At 38.8% G+C, this 21,830-nt stretch overlaps 1 long non-coding RNA gene across 1 annotated transcript; it reads right to left on the reverse strand.

Moving 5' to 3' along the window:
* Positions 1-55: 55 nt before the first annotated feature.
* LOC104239713 (uncharacterized) lies at positions 56-5,306 on the reverse strand. Its single transcript, XR_714215.2, has 2 exons — positions 5,143-5,306; positions 56-391 (listed from the first exon to the last, which is right to left on the reverse strand). It is a non-coding gene; the product is annotated as an uncharacterized lncRNA (long non-coding RNA).
* Positions 5,307-21,830: the final 16,524 nt, after the last annotated feature.

A 21,830-nucleotide genomic window follows, 5' to 3' on the forward strand; every position in this document is an offset into this window, starting at 1 on the left:
ATGGGATGCCAAGAAAAATACGATTATGGCAGACCAACACATTGCAAGGCAAGCCTGACCAACTATCAACCACAACCCATTTTCTTATAAAATTCATTACCAGCTAACACAGTTTAAATACCAATTTAGCATAATAAAGGTCTAAAACAGTAAGTTAAACATGCGGAAGTCCAAAGATAATACCACTACCTAGCCCACATTGATCCGGTGTCACAAGTCAAGAGCCTCTAATACAAGTCTGAACAACCTAATACATAAATAATCTAGGAATGTGGAAAGTAATAAGATAGAAGGAGAAATCGGGTCTACGGATTACATGCAACTACTTCGATAACTCCGGCAAATGCTGATCAACGGGAAAACTCTCACTCAGCCTCTGAAACACCTGGATCTGCACACAAGGTGCAGGGAGTAATGTGAGTACTTCGACCCAGTGAGTAATAATTATAAATAATGGCTGAAAGCATGAAAACACGTAAAGGCACAAAGCAATTCTATATCAAAGCAGTAAAATCACTTAAAGCGGTAAATCAGTGAAGAAGTCAAATGAAATCTCTTTAACTCAAGTAAAACAGGTAGTTTAGCAAATAAATAACAAGTAGAGACCCGCTCCTCGGGCACAATATCAATCACTTAGTACTCATTCTTAGCACTCGACTCATATATCTCTCACAATAACAGAAATCAGAGATAACCGCTATGGCGTGCAACCCGAATCGTACATTGCTGATGCAGACTCCGGAGGGGCTCCTACAGCCCAAGCGCTATATTGCTGCAGCGTGCAGCCCGATCCATATAAGTATTGCTGCGGCGTGAAACCCGATCCATAACATATATAATATCCTCACTGTTGGGTTCTCAACCCCTCTCAGTCATTAACCTCACAGTTTCTCGGGCACAATAATAGAAGGTAGGGATATCAGCCCACAAATTCCTCTCATTTAGGAATAGAATGATAAAACCGGCTCAAATCGTTAAAAACAGATAGAAACATGACTGAGGATATGATTTTTTTTAACAAGTAGAGTGAGGAAAATCAGTCAAAAAATCCCCAAAGGGTTCAAATAGTTGGCACGAAGCCCAAATATGGCAATCAGCCCAAATCATGATGATAACAAATAAGTTTCAATCAAATACACGGTAAAATCATCAGTCGGGACGAACCAAGTCACAATCCCCAGTAGTAAAAGACCCCACACTCATCATCCAGTACGTGTCTTACCTCAATACAGCACAACGATGTGCAATCCGGGGTTTCAAACCATCAGGACATCATTTACAATCATTACTCACCTCGAACCGGCTACAACTCTAGCTCGCGACGCCTTTGCCCCTCGAATCGGCTCCACGCGCATTGAATCTATCCAAAATCAGAACGAATACGTCACAATATGCTAAGGGAACAAAGCCCAAGCGAAAACAATCGAAAAATATCAAAAATCCCGAAATTAGCTAAACCCGAGCCCCGGGCCTACTTCTCGAAACTCAGAAATTTTCACATCATTAAATTCCTCATCTTCACACGAGTTCATACATATAAAAATCACAAGAATCGGAGTTCAATTGGCCCCTCAAATCCCCAATTTAAGCTCTCTTAAACTCAAGCCTTAAACCTCCATTTTAGTCCATTAATTCCTTAAATTTCAGTCCTAATTCATGAAATATCACCATAGAAGTGTGTTTTAAGTCCTAAATCCTTACCTTATCGAAGTTCCCTTGAAATCTCTCTTCAAAATTGCCCAAAAACTCCAAGTCCGAAGTTAAAAATGAATAAACCCTTCAAAAATCACAAAGAAGAAACATATATACATTCTGCCCAGTCCTAACCGCATCTGCGGTCCAATACCCGCTTTTGCAGTACCGCTTCTGAAGTCATTTCTTCGCATCTGCGGAATTTCACTTAACGGACCAACACCGCATCTGCGGTCCACTCGCCGCATCTGCGGCTCCGCAGGTGCGGCCCCTTTTCCGCATCTGCGATAACAGGACTCCCTCAGCCTTCCGCTTCTGCGACCCAAGCAATGCATCTGCGAGACCGCACCTGCGGTCCCAAACCGCTGGTGCGAAAACACCAAAAGCATCAGAAAATCTGCAATCATCCAAGTTCCAAAACTTCCCATTAGCCATCCGAAATCACCCCGAGGCCCCCGGGACCTTAACCAAAAGTATCAACATGACCCAATACATTATTTGAACTTGTTCCAATCATCAAAACACCTCAAACAACATTAAATTACCAAAAACTCATCGAATTCAAGCCTAAGTTTCCTAAAAACTTCCGAAACACGCTTTTGATAAAAAATCCAACCAAACCATGTCCGAATGACCTGAAATTTTGCACACACATCCCAAATGACATAACGAAGCTACAACAACTCTCAGAATTCCATTCCGACCCTCGGATCAAAATCTCGCCTACCAATCGGAAATCGCCAAAATACTAACTTCGCCAATTCAAACCAAATTCTACATCGGACCTCCAAAACCAATTCCGATCTCACTCCTAAGCCATAAATCACCTCTCGAAGCTAACCGAACCATCGGAACTCACGCCCGAGCCCTCTAACACATAAGATAACATCCGGTTGACTTTTCCAACTTAAACTTTCTTAAAAGAGACTAATTGTCTCATTTCTTTCCAAATCCACTCCGAACGCAAACCAATCAACTCGACCACATAAATCACGGATAACGAAGCATAAAGAAGCAGAAATGGGGGAAATGGAGCGGCAACTCATGAGACAACTGGCCGGGTCGTCACAGAAACATCCCACGAGAACCCGCTAGACGCATACTCAATGGTTATATCTTTTTTTCCTTGCATGCGCATCGGAAAAAATGAATTAACAGGCAATCTTAGCTGAATAGAACCATTTTTACCCAGATTTTCAATTTTTTCCTCTTTTGTACAAACTAAAAATGAGCGTTCAAGAGTTACATTTGTAAAAACTATCTTAAGTAATCATTTAAATTGAAATTAAAATAAAATATAAATTATTTTTATTTACATTTATTATATAAATCAAATATATTGTAGTAATCAGCTCCTTTATAATGTTAACAGCTCTAAGGATATTTCTGTCTTTTTAATAGAAAAAAGTTCTTGCCAACACTTGTTTACAAAACACTTCAACAGTTTTTTTTAAGCTTCAACACTTTTATCCAAATAGGTAACTGCTTATTTATAAAACAAGTTTCAGCACTTAAAAGCTGCTTTTAAGCAGTTGTACTTAAAAGCTACTTTTTTCCAGCTAATCCAAACGGGCTCATAATCCAAAGAGATTAAACTTGCCCCAAATGTAAGTTCAGAAATAAATAGATAGATAGATGCAAGCCACAAATATACTTCCTTTAGTTTATATCAACCCAAAAAGATTAAAACCTATCCCAAATTGAAAGATGTAAAACCCCGAAATTACAAAGGAAATCTCAAAAATAGATAGCTAGCAAGTCAAGCTACAAAGCTAATTCCGGTAATTTACATTTCAAATATTTTGCATCGACTACACTGGATAGCAAAAGCCCAACAAAAGAAAATAAACAGAGAAAGAAAAAAGAGAGACCCCTAATCATATCAAATTGACAGATGAAAAAAATAAGAAATAAGAAATAAGTAAGATAAAAAGAAGTAAGTAATAAAGAAAGGTTGTTACACGAAAAGCTCAAGAAACATGTGGTCAGGCAACAAAGAGAGATCAGAAAAGGAAGAAATATGGAGGAGGGCAGAGTGAATAGCGAGAGAAAGAAGGGAAGGCGAGTAGGGTCTCATTCATGCATTCATTTATTTATCCCTTTTACTCACTCCGATACTTCAACTGACCACCCTTCACCGAAAAATTATAAAAAATTACACTGTGTGTATAAGTAAAATATTGATTTTAGATATATAAAACCTATACTGAACATCCTTTGTCGGAATTTTTTTTTCAACTGCTTTCAACCTTGAACACCCTTGAAAACATTTCTGGCTTCGCCACTGCATCTAAAGACTTTTATTATCTGTCAATGGAGAGAACTTGTGGTGGAAGCTATCCTATGAAGAAACATACTGAAAAGTGAAAACCATGCCTTTCGAATTGAACGCAATACTTGTCTTCCAAGTAAAAAATGGCTTATACCAGTACTACTCCTTTCTGTTACCAAAATGGAGTGTCCATGCTGGTGTTCTGTTCTGATAAGTATAATCATTTTGCCTTGGTTGGAATTCTTGATAGACTGTAAATACAGAATTTTGAAGTACTTCTAACATATAAAGGTCTTAGAGGATCTACTTTTACTCTTTTAGTGGTCTATTGTCTATAGTAATCTATCCTTTTCTTATGTTGAAGTACACAAATTCAGATATTTCTTGGATGTTGAAGTATACAGATAGTGTGCCATATGCTCTTTGTTGTTCTTCACCTATCACTCTGACAAACATCATTTGTCTTTTTTATCTTCTTTGTTTGAGATTTGAGCACTAACAATAGTCTCTGTTCATAACTCTACAGGTAAGAAGGCTAAGAAGATGGGAGGGGCATTAACCTTCATGTTCCAAATCACTAAATTTCAGAAATTCGATAGTGGTTCTTCACCTCCATTTTCCAAACCAAACTAACAAACCATTTCACAAAAAAAGTAAGCAGCAAAATATAGCACAAGAACAAAAAAAACAAATACAGACTGAAATGTATAAACACTTCAATGACAAACCCACATAACAAACAAAAAACTTTAATATCAAAAACTCATGTTGTATTCCACTCCCAAACACACACAGAAAGAAAAAAACAGATTTTTATCAATTATCAGAACCCCATATTTTATTCACAGCAGTGTCTGTTAAAAAAAAAATATTCCTTTGAAATTTTCGGATGTTGTGTGAGTTGAAACAAATTGGAACAAAAAAAAAGGAGAAAAAACACATAGAAAATAACAAAATTGATATTAAAGACAAAGAAATTTACCTGAGATTTGAGAGAGAAAGTGGGAAAATTCAGCACAAATCACAGGTACAAACACAACTCACAGGCCAACAAATGCCAAAACCAAAAAGAATGGATTAAAAGCTAGAAACCAAGGAGCAAAGCTGATACAGAGCAATAATCGAGCAAAATAACTTTGAATCAAACTCGAATCTGAACTTCAGAAAGGAACTTTTACCTGATTTCGATTTGATCTTATGATGGGTCATTTCTCTGATGCATTTTCTTCTGTGTGCTTTGCTAAGGAATATGTTTATGTTGAAAGAGAAGAAAAATATACATCTGGGAGTAGCAGAAAACGTACACGTATATCTCGAAAGAGCACAAAAAGGCATGTATATAGCCGATGAGAAATGACTGAAGTGCCCTCAAACTTGTTTAAAAAGATTCCTAGCAGACATGTCGAAAGTCTTGCTCTTCTAAAGTAGAGAAATTAGTCCACTCATAAAATGCCAAATTTTTATTCTTTTTAGTTATAAAGTGGCTAATCTTTCTTGTCCGCTTCTCCGGCTAAATTCTCACGCAAAATCCTCAAATTTCAAAGAATTGAAAACTGAAACAATTCAAAAGTTCCGAGAAGAGAAGCTATGTCATTCACACAGTGGGGCGTTATATCCATTAATCCAATTGACCTTAAAATTTCCACTTTCTTAATTCTTCAATTTACTGTACACCCTTGAAATAATGAGATTAGGTCTCCATCCAATTTACGTTTGAAAAATTTGCAGAAGTTTATATTCAGAAACGATAAATTACTTCAAGCGTGTTATTGGAATAGAATGAGTACATTTTTTTAGAGTTAATTTTGTGTTTCTTGAAAAGTGAAGTCCATTTCAAGCTATTGAAGAACTTGAAGGTTGGGTTAAATATGCATAATTATGACTTATTTCAATTGGGTGTAGGGACTATTGGTGAAACTTTGAGGTTGTTTTGAGTTGAAATTTGAGCTATGGTTCGAAGGAAGAATATGAAGTTGATGCACACTGATCACGCTCAACTATGTCTTATAAAAAGGATTAAGCGGTCGTTGCAAATATAACCCGGTTTACAAGTCCGGAATCGAATCCCACAGAGAACTAAGACTTAGCTACAATTGTTCAATATTACCAAGAAGACAAGCTTGAACAATTCCTAACTTATAGATATTAAGATTCTTGTGTTTAACTAATTAACTAACAAATTAAAATAGTAAATTAACAACTAAAGACACTAAGGGTTGGAGAAAAGATTAAGGACGTCTAGAGTTATGATTTCCCCTATTGTCGGAATCCTTCCCGCTGTGTTTTCTATAAATTCGTTAAGTATTCTCTACCGATCATGAGCGCTCTGACTGTCGTAACTCTCTCCCGAGTAATTACCACAATTTACTAGACATATTCTCTCGAATTAAGCTAGCTAGCTTTAAGTACAACTCACTTAGATCACACCCAAGGTTTCGTTATCCTTAATCCCACATTTAAACCTTTCGTATTGATCCCTTATATGCGTTAGGAGTGATGTCGTTCAACAACTACCTAAATATGCACTCTCTCCCGAGTAATACACACTAAATAGGTACAGTCGATTGAGAGCTCTTCAACCAACCACAATAATAACGTAGTTGAACAAATAGAGAAAATACTACAGCAAATCTATATTAACGTAATAGGAAAATCATCTTTCAAGGAGTTCCATCAAAACCCTAGATAACAACTTAGCTATTCATAATAGTATCAATAACTACAATAATAGAATTCATAACCAATAATAGAAATAGGAAGAAGGAATTGAAAAACTCGTAGAAGAATTCTCCACCTTGCTCCTAGTGTGTTCTTGCCTCCGTAGGTCTCAAGTGTCTCCAAACTCGATCTCCCATTCCCTGTCTCTCTCCCTTCTTCAAAAGTGACATTTTTAGGTCTATTTATATGTTTAGGATAAGACCTAAACGTGTAGGTCAACTCCTAGTCAAGCCGGGAAACAATTAAAACCTTCAAAACTCGGATTGGGGATGGCTTTAAGCTGGCCTCGCCTGGATAACGCCAGCCTAGGCCTGGATTTAAGCTGGCTTCACCTGGATAAAGCCTAGTTAGGCCTGGCTTTAAGCTGGCCTTACCTGGATAAAGCCTGGTCGAGCTGGCTTTTGCCCGACTTCTCCTTTTCACTGTTCTTGAGCGTAATTTCGACGTTTAATCATCCCTTTAGCTCTACTTTCATTTTTGATGCACCTACACATAAAATAGACTCCATTACGCACAAATAAAGTGTAATTTATCATTAAAGCATGTACAATGCAAGACAAATAATATACGAAACTATGAAATTATAGGCACACATCAATACCCAACACTTAAACATTGCTCGTCCAAGAGCAATCAAACTACACTTATAGACATGACCTTTTTAAGCAATTCCCTTAACTCGTCACACCAAGAACATTTAAAATAGACTAAGCACAAAAGCGTAATATCTTCACCTCAAGATTTGACTCACAAGTACCACGCATTATTCACAACTCACCCACTTACTCTAACATAGAAGTCACTGACATTACCTTTCCTTCGTGAATCAAGTGCCCTCACACAAAAAAAGAGTGTAGTTCCACACAATAAAATTTAAGTACACTTAGGAACTCAAGATAGAAAGAGTTCACTCACTCTCAGAAATAACATTCATATGCCAAAAAGATGTACCATAGGCTTGCTCGTAGTGTACTACTCTACTAATCTAGCTCATTCAGTCTAGGATCAAGTAAGACTTTAATTGGTTGTAATGTAGGCTACGGGTCGGGTAGGATACATTTGGATATAAGAGTGACTACACCTCTCTAAGCATTTTAATATATTTTAACATTCAAACCCCACACTTATATCAAACCTTAACTCCACCTTCACATCAATATATATTAACTTTATACTTCTTTAAGCATAATAACATCAAAAGCCACCACTTATCAAGGAATATTTTTTTCACAACAATACAACTATTTTTTTCTTTTTCTTTCTTTTCAAATCAAGTGGCTCTTACTTTTTCAAAACAGTGCACATTTCTCCTTATTTCATTAGTTCCACTCAAAAGCCAAACCAACTACCCCACACTTTAACTTTTACAAAGTTCATAATAATTCAAGTGTTCATGAGAGGTTAAAAGGTTCAAATAGATGGTTAATTCAAACAAATTGGTAAGGCTTGTAATGTGGTTGCCAAAGAAATAGGATTACATGCTCAAAGGGGTTAACTACATTACATAGCAATTAGGCGGGTAAAATATACATATCTGGCTCAACAAAGAAACGCCTATATCAATTTCAAGACTGAACAAAACTACTATTTCGCTTTGCAAACACACAGGGCAAGTTCTAGACATCAAATGCAGCGTACAGAATAACACAAAACCTCTCACACACATGGCACATAACTCATTCATGATTGGTTTTTATCAAGACACTCTAGTCAAAGTAATTAAGCAAATTTAAGATCATACAATTTAAGGTAATTCTACAAGAGTCAAAAACTGAGCCTAAGCGTCACAACCAAAGTACTCTCTATTCTCAAGGCATCATAAAGCTCAGAGATATTGTTACAATTCAATTCATCTCACACTAGCTCCTACTCTTAAAAAAATAAAACTAACTATACCCGGTTCAAACAAAACCCTTGAAAAAGAACCGCGGCACAAAGAAAAACCAAAGGGGACTTACTACACTACCTACAAAGAAAACCTTTTTGTCTTTTTTTAGACAGAAACCCTCAAGAAAATTTTCTAGGATATCCATCGTCGGGAAAAGTCCAATCTTTTGTTTTCGTTTTTTCTAAAAAATAAAAAAAATATTCAATTAAACTAACACAACTAAAATAGCATAGAAAGTCACCCAGACAATCTCCTCACCCCATACTTAAAATTGTGCATCGTCCCCAATGCACACCATAACTAATAAGAGGATAAAAGAAACTCCCTGGTAGGCCAAAGGCCGAAACACTAGCAGCTCATGGGGTACTCAGACTTCTCCCAGGCTTGGTCCTTCGTGCGGGTACCTCACACTTAGTACCAACCAACTGGTTTGCTGTTGCATCCTTCCAATAGCTTTGCTTTTCATGCTCCTAGAAAATAAAAAATCGACACTACAAAAATAATATAATAAAAAAATAAAAAAAAAATAAAAAAGCAGTAAAGCTGGGTCGCCTCCCAACAAACGCTTGATTTAACATCGCGGCCCGACGCGAGTCACTTTCTGCCTGCAATTTGAACTTATAAAATGGACCCCAAGTTTTGATTCTGCTCTATGATCATGCTCTAGAGGTGGTGGAACGAATCTGACTGGCCCCATAAAATAATGTAGTATTCTACACTTCTTGGCCTTCAGATGAGATGTGTATTCCCGACTTTCTAGCAAGAAGCATTCCAGAATGTAGGCACCTTGTTCCTCATTCCTTCACTTCTCAAGTGTCTCGGACGACTCTATTTCCATATCATCATCCAAACACAATGTGGAAAAATACTTGGAGTGTGGACCAATGCGCTCAACAACATGAACATTGGGGCTGTCTACATTCTCAACACTAATGACAATAGAGTCAACTAAATATGTATCCTCAATATCCTTGGTTGACTCTAGTATCTCTTCTACAACATCGACATCCTCAAAATCTAGCTCGATTGATTGTTGGTGTACTACTCTGGTCTTCTCCACTAGCACCTCAATTTCTGTATCTAATTCACGCTTTCTTGGGTACTATTCACAATATTGACTTGTTGAGCATTAAAATCTTCAACCAGTTGCCTCACGTGAACTTTCAAGTTGTGAATAGTTTCCTCTTGCCTTTCTATCTGCAATTGTAATTTACTATGTTGTTCCAAAAGACACTTTAACATATCTTCGATCTTCTTTAGGTCAGCTTCCCGGGGTTCTTTGTTCCCATTAACTTCACCAGAAAAAGAAGAACCATCAAAGTAAGGTGTTGGGGGAAGAAGAGAAATATAAGCACAACCATAAAAGTGACCATCTTGACCACCACACATATCACACACATTCCATACATAAGATTGAGTTGGTGAACAAAACTCTTTCTCGGGAATATTTTGATAATTTTGCCCTTGGTGGTTTCCTTCACAATATGCATAAGGAAGATTAAAAGTAGAATTACCAACATCAAAACTCTCATAATTCCATGATGCCATGTTTCTCAAATAAATAAATAAAATTAAAATAAAAAAAATAAAATAATAAAATAAAAGTTCAAACTTGAAACTAGGGAATATGTACACCTACAACTAGACCGTTAGTTCCCCGGCAGCGGTGCAAAAATTTGATCACGCCCAACTATGTCTTATAAAAAGGACTAAGCGGTCGTTGTAAATATAACTCGGTTTACAAGTCCAGAGTCGAATCCCGCAGAGAACTAAGGCTTAGCTACAACTGTTCAATATCACTAAGAAGACAAGCTTGAACAATTCCTAACTTATAGATATTAATATTCTTGTGTTTAACTAATTAACTAATAAATTAAAATAGTAAATTAACAACTAAAGATACTAAGGGTTGGAGAAAAGATTAAGGAGGTCTAGAGTTATGATTTCCCAATTGTCGGAATCCTTCCCACTACATTTTCTATAAATTCGCCTATGTATTATCTATCGATCATGAGCGCTCTGACTGTCGTAACTCTCTCCCGAGTAATTACCACAATTTACTAGACATATTCTCCCAAATTACACTATCTAGCTTTAAGTACAACTCACTTAGATCGCACCCAAGGTTTCGTTATCCCTAATCCTACCTTTAAACCTTTCGTATTGATCCCTCATATACGTTAGGAGTGATGTTGTTCAACAACTACCTAAATATGCACTTTCTCCCGAGTAATACACACTAAATAGGCACAGTTAATTGAGAGCTCTTTAACCAACCACAATAATAACGTACTTGAACAAATAGAGAAACTACTACAACAAATCTATATTAACGTAACAAAAAATCATCCTTCAAGAGGTTCTATCAAAACCCTAGATAACAAATTAGCTATTCATAATAGTAGGCATAACTACAATAATAGAATTCATAACCAATAATAGAAATAGGAAGAAGGAATTGAAAAACTCGTAGAAGAATTCTCCACATTGCTCCTAGTGTGTTCTTGCCTCCGCAGGTCTCAAGTGTGTCCAAACTCGATCTTCCCTTCTCCATCTCTCTCCCTTCTTCAAAAGTTATGCTTTTAGGTCTATTTATATGTTTAGGACAAGACCTAAATGTGGAGGTCAACTAGTCCTGGCCTCGCCTGGATAACGCCATCCTAGTCCTGGCTTTAAGCTGGCTTCACCTCGATAAAGCCTGGTTAGGCCTGGCTTTAAGCTGGCCTCACTTGGATAAAGCCTGGTCGAGCTGGCTTTTGCCCTACTTCTCCTTTTCACTGTTCTTGAGCGTACTTTCGACATTTAAGCATCCCCTTAGCTCTACTTTCATTTCCGATGCACCTACACATAAAATAGACTCCATTACACGCAAATAAATTGTAATTTGTCATTAAATCATGTATAATGCAAGATAAATGATGTACGAAACTATGGAATTATAGCCACACATCACACGCATATTGTGTATTTATGTACTTTTGTGTGAGATATGTATCGTAGAGAATTTTTGTAACTTTTAACTAAGAACTTTAACTCCAAACCAGTTCAAATTATATTCATGTTTACTATGAAAATGGTAATAACAATTAAATTTGATTTTGTGGTTCTAAAAATACGTGATCTATTTTTATGCTAGTTGCTAGGCAATGGATGCTAAGTAAAATGTTAGAAAATAAGATTATAGCTTAGAGACGATGTGATAATCAAACCGAGTGGCTAGAGGTCGGGGCCTCGAGTTGCTGTATATGAGGCCTCGAGGTCGAGTCTGGAGGTCGGCTTAGGGCAATCGAAGGAGGACTAATAGTTATTAGAGTTATCATAATGGCTCTTTATGATTAATGATAAGCAATAAATGATGAACAATAAATAGAACACAATGGATGTAAGCAATAAATGGAAGCAATGAGATCAAGAGAATATGTTAGAGACCAGAAGAGAATGTTTTTGTATATTTAGTATTGAGCAACAGATCCCTAAAAAATGATAAGGATCCCCTTTATATATGAGGGGGAATCCAACATAGTATAAATGCATTTATTACAAAGATATGGGGCTGGTACAACCATTTAATACCATGGTGCGGGTTTGGACTAGCCTAATAGACCTTGTCAGCTTTAGTCACATGCCTTGGGGACCTCACTTTTCCACCATAACCATTGGTCTACATTGCCCCGAGGTCGAGCGTCGATAGCCCTTGGGGGGGGGGGTGAATAACGACCATAGTCTCGGACCTTTGAAATGTTCTTACGAGGCATCGCAACAACAGAAAATTGGACCCTCTGATTTTGCCACATACAGATAGTCCTCGCGTTTCTTGGAGTGAAAGTGATAAGAAACAACCTTGAATTCCTGCCCCTTTGGTACTTCTGTAACGACGACATTCATAAGGTGCCAAAAGGTCGCATAAAGACAGCCCTTAAAAGCCTTTGTATTGATTACAACTACTGGCTGTCCTTTGGCTTCCTTCAACGTGCATATTGGGCCTCTATAAATACCTCTTCTCTCATTCTTTTTTGTTTACTGCACCACCAAGCCCTCAAAAAAGTTCCTTCTACCTTCACTTTTGTTCTTTCTTTGAAACACAATTTCCTTTTGTCTTTTGAAATCTTTTAAGAATGGCAAAAACTTCTGCCTCTACTTCTCAGGGGAATGTAACCTCCTACTCCTCGCTTTCATCTAAAAGTAAAACATCAATGCCTCCTCGTGTTGAGGAATGCATTCCAAGGTCTTTTGCAACGGCTTCCGATTTCAAGGTCGAAAAACCTTCTTCGAAGCCGGGGCGTCGTGAGCTTGTGTCTCAATATATTAGCTCAATAATAGACGTAGAAAGGGTGAGGACTGATTGCCGTTGGGGGGATGCAGTGCTCGTGGAGATCCCTTATCGAGAAAAGGATATAACAACATACAAAGCCAATTTTCTCAGTATGTATACTTACCCATTTACCCTTGGACCGGTGGGGCCATCCTTACCTCCGATAGACCCGGTGGTTCTCGACTTCTGCCAACGGTGTCAGGTGACCCTTAGCCAAATTCACCCTTCGTTATGGTGCATTGTCTACATGATCAGGTATTATGTGAACATGATTGGGGAGATGCCCTTCACCCTCGATCACCTAGTCAGGATGTACAACCCCCGTCTATTTTGTGGGGGCCTGATTAAGCTCTAATGTCGAGCTTCAATGGCCCTTTTTTCTTGCATCGATGAAGTCGGGAATGGAGGATAGATGAGCTGTTTTATCCGAGTTAGGACTTTGGACTTGATCCCGATAGAAAGGATGCCATTCCCCAAAAAGTGGAACACAAAACATAAGTAGATACGTTATCTAGCATCTCTTTGCTTCTTTTTAGGTACATCTTTCTACACGCTGATTTTTCTGTTGATGCAACCGTAGTAGTTTACACTAGCATGGTTACGAATCTCTCGGGCTGGGTCGGTCGGCTGGACTCGATTTTCCCATACGTTGAGCGAGTGTGGCATGATCTGTACCAAGCTCGATGGGAAGCCAAGGACCACTGTGAGCCTTTACTCCTGTTGCAGTCGTACCTTTTAATCGGAATTGCTACTGATAGCGTACTTACTCCCTGTGCTTACCTCTTGCATTTGTGTAGGTCTGGGGAATGTCCCCTTGATGAAGGGAACATCTCTTGGTGAAGAGGGTACCTTGGGACCCGATGAAGGGAAGAAAAGACAAAAGGTAACCGTTGAATGAACCTTCGGAATCCAAGAAGACCAAGGTGAAAGAAACTAAGGCCGACCTGACAACCCTAACTCTAGAAGCATCGGAAAGTCCCCGAGCTGAAGGTGAGGGGGAAAATAATTTCTTGATAGCATCTGAGGCGGGGAAAACTCGATCGACCCTCACGCCGTAGAGATGGTGGCTCCCGAGCCGGATCTTGATGTCGTCGTGGTCCAACTTTGGGATAGAGAGGCCACTGAGGGAGTATTGGGTGATGTCCCCGAGCCGCCCGATGGCCAAAATGTCCCTCGAGCTGAGACGCATTTGGTAGGTGGTTCGGAGAAACCCAGTTCTGAAGCCCTGCAGGGACAAGAGGTGGCCCCGATTGACCCTGCTGGTGTTGTTGTCGTGAGTGATTCCCCTCAGGGAATGACCTTACCTCCTAAGAGAACACAAGATGCCCTAAATGAAGAACCTTCAGATGTGGGGGTGACTATCGGAGACAGAGATGCATTTGAAACGCCTTTATCTTCTCCCGAGGGAATTCCCGAGCTTGATGCTTCACTCATCTTCAGCGAGATGAGAAGGCTTTATGAGTAGGTAGTTTTTGTAAATCATGCATGTCGTCCTGATATTTGTCTTTCTAACTTGTCTTTTTCATGGCTTCAGACCGGGGCGCTTTATAATCAGACTTTCGTCGGGTTTCAGGCTGAGGTTAATCGTCATAAGCGTGAGAAGGCTCATCTTGCTGAACAGGTTACCTAATTTCCGTTTGCTATTGTCTGAATGTTTGCCAGATCCCAGCGTTTTGACATCTTTAATCCAATTCATGCAGTTTGAGAAGGAAGGTGCTCTACTGAGGTAGGATCTCCGATCCAGAGACTCCAAAGTTCTCGAACTCAAACGGCATATGAGAGAGATAACTTCTGAGAGGTATACCCTCCAGGAAAAGATGGCCTTAGTCCGGCACCAGCTTCATGACGCAAGGGCGGATAGTGAGAAGTACAGAGGTCTCCATTCTGAGTTAGTTGTTGCATTATCCGAGATCAAAACTGAGGTTGAGGCGTTTATATCTTTGCACAAAGAGGATTCCGTTGTAATAGATGCTCAAGACGGGAGAGTGTCTGAGGAGGATGAATTGAAATTGACTCGAGTCGTAGAGAATGGTTGGTTAGAATCTCGGAGGCAGACTCTCGAGGATATATATGCGGGGAATATTAATTTGCCTGCCGAGCTCGAGAGGGTGAAGACCCTAGAGAAGAAAGCTGCTGCCATGTTTGCTTCTGGAGGTGTGTCGGGTAGTGGCATAGGAGATGATGAGAATGAAGGCGGGATCCCTAGAGGGGAAGAGGTCGTTGAAGGTCCTGAGGCTGTAGCGGGAACCGTTAGGGCACGACCTCTGACGGAGCCATCAAAGATGTAGGCTCAATGATAGATTAGGGTTCTGTTAGGCTCCTTCCTTGTAAGGGTTTTTTAAAGGCCTTGTAATCGTACCTCTGTGAGCGATATGTATAAAAGGCTTTTCATTTTTTATCACGTTTTTTCTTATTTGCCCTTTGGGAATAATGTGTAGTTTCTTTTGATAATCGATACGAGATCTTAGACCTTGGGTTAGACCCTCGGATTTTTGCTATTGCTTAGCGACTCATAACGGTCGAAGGTCAGTTCCCGAGTGTTCTCAGGTTAGACCTGGCTCTTATACGTTGGATTAGTGCGACCTTCGATTTTAGTGCTGGCGACAGTGGTTCTTATGCGTTGGGACCTTAGGCCTTTTGTATAGGCTGACTATAGTAGCTCTTACGCATTGGGTCGGTACGACCTTCGATTTTAGTACTAGCGACAGTGGCTCATATGCATTTGGTCAGTACGACCTTTTAGTGTGAGCCGGCGTTTGATCTCTTATGCTCTTGCTCTTAGGCATATTTAGTTAATTGTTTTGGGTTCAGTCTCCGAGTTAGGTTTCGACTCGAGCTCATTCGACCCTCATGTTTTTGAATTTAAAGCTGGTCCTTAGGCTCTTACGCGTTGGATCGGTGCGACCTTCGATTTTAGTGCTGGCGACAGTGGCTCTTACTCGTTGGGCCCTTAGGCCTTTTATATAGGCTTTATTCTTCCCTCATTAAGGACTTTTTAGAATTGTGTTTGCCTCACTCTTTCAACGGTTTGATAGAAACCTCGATTGTGAGTCTTTATATGGCGATGATCGAGCATCTCGGGAGGTTTGGCTCGGCAGCTGAGTATCTCAAAGCCTTATAGTTTGGAGCTGACATGGTCGAAGCTCTTTTGCCTATGTCGAGGGTAGCCTGTTTAACCGGTTCTTTTTGAAGTAATTGAAGGCCTGTGATTTTATAGCGACGGTCGATCATCCCCGAGTCGCATTAGTTTGGCTAGTACAGCCTTGTGACCGTAGTCATTGTGTTTGGCCGGAGCCTTTCAGTCCTTGAGTGAAGTAGTTTCGGCGTCTATATCGAGGGTATGCCTTTTTAGGGGTCTTACAAGTTCGATATATAGCCTTAACTTTAGGATCGGGTTTATGCCTTTAGTAAGGTCTTACAAGTTTTACATGCCTTTGAGGTCTTACAATTTTGGCTACTTGGTACAAGTACGGATCATGCCTTGCTTGAGGTCTTACAGATATTGTCACTTGGTACAAGTGTGGTTCATACCTCGCTTGAGGTCTTACACATATTGTCACTTAGTATAAGTGTGGTTCATGCCTTGTTTGAGGTCTTACAGATACTGTTGTTGCCTTATATAGGCCTTACGAGACCGAGGCTGCCCGCATGTGGTCTTATGGCCTCGGGTTTTGATAAGTCGATGGGGTGGCGGTTGGCAGTAGTCCCCGAGTCATTGAAAGTTTCTTGGCTCGGGAGCCATTACTTTTAAACTTGGTATTGCCTCATTGAGGGCTTACGATTTCGTATTTTTCGATCCGGAGGTCATGTGATCTTTGAGGTTTCGACGCCAGTCCCCGAGTGTTCGGGATGTTTTTGGCTTTGGGGCTGTTTTGTGATCTTGATGTTGCCTCATTGAGGGCTTATGAGTTTGAAGCTCCGACCCAGGGGTCATACGACTTCGAGTTATTGGCGCTAGTCCAAGTGTTCAGGATGTTTTTGGCTCTGCGACCATTTTGCAAAAATACCGAGCTTCTTTGAAACGTGAAATGCTTTGATAGAAAGTATTCTTTGATTAATTGGTACAAGTATACATGTTTTCGCTGTTAGGGACTCGGTTATTCTTGTACGAACACGGTTCGTCCGACCGTTTGGCCTGGTACATTATTTTCCTATTGAGACCCCGTTCAACACTTCTTGGATTTTCCTAGGAGGTGACCTTTCGGGTGGATGCCCTCCAGTATTTGAGGTTGACTGCAAAAGAAGCCTTGAATACTTGTTGAGTTTTCCTTAGGTAGCATATAGATGTTGCCTCGTTAAAAACCTTGCCGGTAAAACCCTTCTAGGGACAAAATTTGGTCGAAGGAAAAGAGTGCAACGCATTCTTTTAAGAGCCCGAGGTCCTCGAGCTTGAGGATGTTTTAGATTCTTCCATCGGACACCTTAGCAGTAGTATCATTTCAGCATTGATATGTTCTAATTTCTTGGAAGTTGTTTGCCTTCCATGGTACCGAGTTTGTAGGACCCTTTGCCGATTACTCCTAGGACGCGGTACAGTCCTTCCTAATTTTGGCATAGCTTTCCTTTGTTAGGGTTTTGGGTGTTGAGGGTGACTTTCCTTAGGACCAAGTCCCCGACTCCAACATGTCGGAGGTTTGTTCTCCTGTTATAATACCTTTCGATCCTTTGCTTTTGGGCGACCATTCATACCAGTGAGTGTTGATACCCAATTTTTCCCTATATATTTTTAGTATGCAAAATACTTTCAAAATAGCATATATATACATACATAAGCATGTCCAAGTGTTTTATTATTTTTCCCATAATTTTTAAGGTTTTTAAATTGATTTATTTCCCTTTTTCATCCATTAAATCCCCAATAATTGTTTTCAAAATTATTATTTTGATAATTCATCTATTAGATTTTTATATTTATGCCAAAATATGGATAAAATAATTTTTACATATATTTTCAATTTTATTTAGTATTTTAAGGCTAAATTGCATATAATTGCAATATTAGGCATTTTAAGGTTTAATTGTGTGTTATATTCATAAAATTGAGGCTTGTATTTTTAAATTGTTAATTATTTGTTATAAATCATTTTAGCCCTTTTAATTTAGTTTTTAGAAATTATTTACTATTTTTTATAATTTAAAAAGTGAAATATTAGCTATTTAAATAACAACCCATTTGTATTTAAATTTTGGCCTAAATTGAACCCCAATTCCCCAGCCCAATCCTTAATTAAACCCGACCCTAGCCCAAATTTAACCCTACCCAAACCCGGATTCCCGACCTACCCTTTTAATCTAGGCCGTTGATCATTCAGATCAATGGCCACCATTCACCCTTCCATAATTAAACCCAAATGGCCCCTTAACCTAATTCATTTCTCACCACCCGCTGCCCTTGAATCCCTCTCCTCTCAATTCTCTCTGCAGCCTCACATAAACCCTAGCTGACGCCACCCAATTCCACCCTAATCCCTTGCAATCCCTACCTAATTCATGGACTCCCATGGCGATTTGAGGTGTGTACTCATCTCTTATGTCTGCTGATTACCTATTTTTGTGATTCCATGGACAGATATCAAAGGGATCTAGTTCAGTCTTGGTTCAACTTCTATCTATGGCCTTTCTCCTGCCATCCATGGCTGTTTGAGTCAGATCCTTGACTTTTCCGGCTTGATCGGTAACTTTTCAAAGTCTTTTTCACTTACTCTGGGTTCTCTGAAACCCTAGCTCTAAGAGTTTTTCAATTTTTCTTTCAGATCTATTTTAGATCTATGCATGTTATGAACTTCTTGATGTTTTTCAAAAAGAGTTTTCGGTTTTCTTTCGAAGTGACTCTTCGTTTTCAAACTAGGGTTTCTTAGACTCTTTTCAAAGATCTCTTCTCCGATTTTTCAGTAATGTTTTACTTTGTTTAAACGATTTGCTTATATTTTTCTTCCATCTGGTTCCTCGTATTAAAAAGCCTAAGTGTTTTGTTTTATCCGAGTTCTGAAGATGCCTTTGTTTGTCTTTGTTCGACTTATCTGATTCTAAGTTCTTATTATTGTGGAAACTCTAATTTCTTAAAAGGTTTTCCTCACTTGTTACTGTGAGATCTTTACTTGTTTCTAACTCTCTTTACTTGTTGGGCTGGTTTCTTCACTTTGGCTCTAAGTGTGAGCCCTGACTATTTGACTTGGTTGACTACTGAGCCCTAGCTTACTCTTGTTACTGCTGCATGTTTTTCTGCATCCAGTTGTTTCTTTTGCCAATGCGTTTTGCATGTCTGATATTTCTGTTCATTCTATTTATACGCTGAAGTGCAGAGTCATGATTCTTTCTCAATTATTCTTGATTTCCTCAATATTACGACTGATTGCAAAGGGTTCTCTTATAAACCCTAATTTTTACTCATTCGTTTAAAATTGATTGATTCCATTCCTTAATTACTGTGATGTTTTACCTTGCTGAATCCTTTCCCAAAATTAACATATTTTGTACTTAGACTCAATTATTTACTTCATACTTTTACTGCCCCCTTATATGGCAAGAATCAATCTATCCCAAACTGATTTCTTTCCTTTATTTGACCTTGTTAGTATCCGTTTGAGCAGTAATTCCCTGATTAAAGGGAAGTACTTGTATTGATTGATTTTGATTGTGATTGTTTCCATGTCTGCATTAAAACCTTACTTTTTACCTTATTCTTTACTTGTTTTCAAAACTATAAATACCCTATCCTCTCTTCTTTAAAGACGAACAATTTGAGTTCAGAACACACACCTACACTCAAAACTCTCTCTCTTTCTCTACTACTACTTGTGCTACTGCTTTGTCTAGCCGGCTGAAAGACAAGGCTAGACTGTGGAATCCTTCTTACTTTTACTTTCTGCACTTTGCTTCTCTACTGGTATATCCTAGTTAATTTTTAAAGCCTCAACAACAACATGTTTTTTAGTTGCTTTCACTATTGCCTACTTCTGCTTATCTTTTTGCAGTCAAGTTACATTATTAGCATGTTGTAATATGCTCCCTTCCCCCTTAGATTAGTGCTCTTATATGTATGGGTTCTGTCAGTCACTTTTGTGTACTTGCTGTCTTATGAATCCCAAAACCCCATATCCCCTCTATTTGTTTGTGTTCTTTTGGCTTGTCTGTGACCATGCCAGCATCAGTTATTGATGTGCATGACCAAACCAGACCCCTGCTGGGGTCATGTGCTTACATGCAATGTATCCCCAAAATCCCCTGACCCCTTTGTATGACTACTGATTCTATGTAGATGTGAGTTTTACTACTGCAATTGATTTCAATCACCTCTGTTACTAATTGCTTTCAAAACGGACTATCAGTCCCGTTTTTAAAATAAATCTCTTTCAATATGTGTTCTGCACTTCCACTATATTTTTAGAATCTAGGTTCTGCCCCTCTTGTGTGAGCCTTGCCTTGGGACCCTTGAGCTCCCTATGAACTTGGACACATAAGGGCTAGCCCTTCTACACTGCACTCATTTTGTCTGGTTATGCAAATATGGGTGTGAGCACTGCCCGGGATCCCTTGAGGTCCTTAGGAAACTTTGACTCACCCAGGTATGAGAAAGACTTTGAAATATTGGCATTGAAGTGGTTCATTACATAACTCAGAGAGGAAGTCAAGATCAGGCTTTCTTTAGTTATAATTTCTTATTTCTACACTTCTTTTGTAATTCAATCATTTGGTCTGTAATAATTTGTAAATAATGTCGGGATGATTAGTGAAAAAGGGTGGGTAGCCGTGTATTGTAGGTAAATTGGGTAGATAACATGCCTATAGGGTCTATTTTGATTCAAATATGATCTATTAGATCACATGCCTATAGGATTTGTTCTGGTTTAAAATAAATTCTGCATGTTTACTTTCACACAATTAGAAACCATGTCTATAGGATCTAAATGGCTTTAATAATAGAGATCATGCCTATAGGGTTAAAATCAGTTTTATAGTTAGATATCATGCCTATATGGTGTAAAGTAATTGAATTTCAGTTTTCATTACAACATATATTCAGATTTGTCTCCCTAGAAATCATGCCTATAAGTCCAAAGTCAGCTTTTAATACTTAGATACCATGCCTATATGATCTAAATAGCTATAATAGAAATCATGCCTATAGAACTTAAAACCAATGTAGTTGGAGAAGTCGTTTAGTTCATGTTGTTTATTCTGAATTGGATTAGTTAATTAATCTATCGCTTCTTTAATAAGTCTTCAAACACTGCCTTACATTAATACCGTTAGAAAGCATGTCTATAGGATCTCAAGTTATCCATTTAAAATTAATCACTGCTCTACTGCATTCCTAATCAATATAGACATCATGCTCATAGAACATCACTACTATGCCTAGGCAAGCCTTAGGTAATTACTCGAATAAAATTGGAATATGCCTTTGTTTAATTACCAACTGCTACAACCAGCAGACATGCCTGATTCAGACTTCTTTTCTGAGTTGTATAATGAATCTGGTTCTGACTCAAACTCTGCTTTAATATTTTTTTAAAAATTCAGACCTTAACTGTATTTAAGTCATGCTATTTATATGCATTGTTTGCGGAGGTATACATGAGCCTTCTAATTGTTTATATGTTCCCCCCTCAAGATGCAGTCCTACATATTTTTGTATGTCGCCTTAGCCTTTTTACCTTTAAACCTAAGGGTCAGCCTAAACCCTCCCTCTTATAGGAATAGTAGTCCTAAATTCCTCTGGGACTGATAGGAATGGGATGGGTAGTAGCATGCAATATAGGTGGAGACCAATCTGCGCTTTAATACCTTCACGGGGTGGGAAGGATAGATATGGATATGATGATCGGTGCGCTGATACCACGTGTATCCCCTCTTCTGAAGAGTGTCATACCGGGTATTGCATTGAGGTGATCCATATTACAAACAAACCTAGGAGCCCCCTTTTATTTTTTATAAGTATGTCTACC

This window comes from Nicotiana sylvestris, chromosome 8 (genome assembly GCF_000393655.2).
Source record: "Nicotiana sylvestris chromosome 8, ASM39365v2, whole genome shotgun sequence".
Lineage (NCBI taxonomy): Eukaryota > Viridiplantae > Streptophyta > Magnoliopsida > Solanales > Solanaceae > Nicotiana > Nicotiana sylvestris.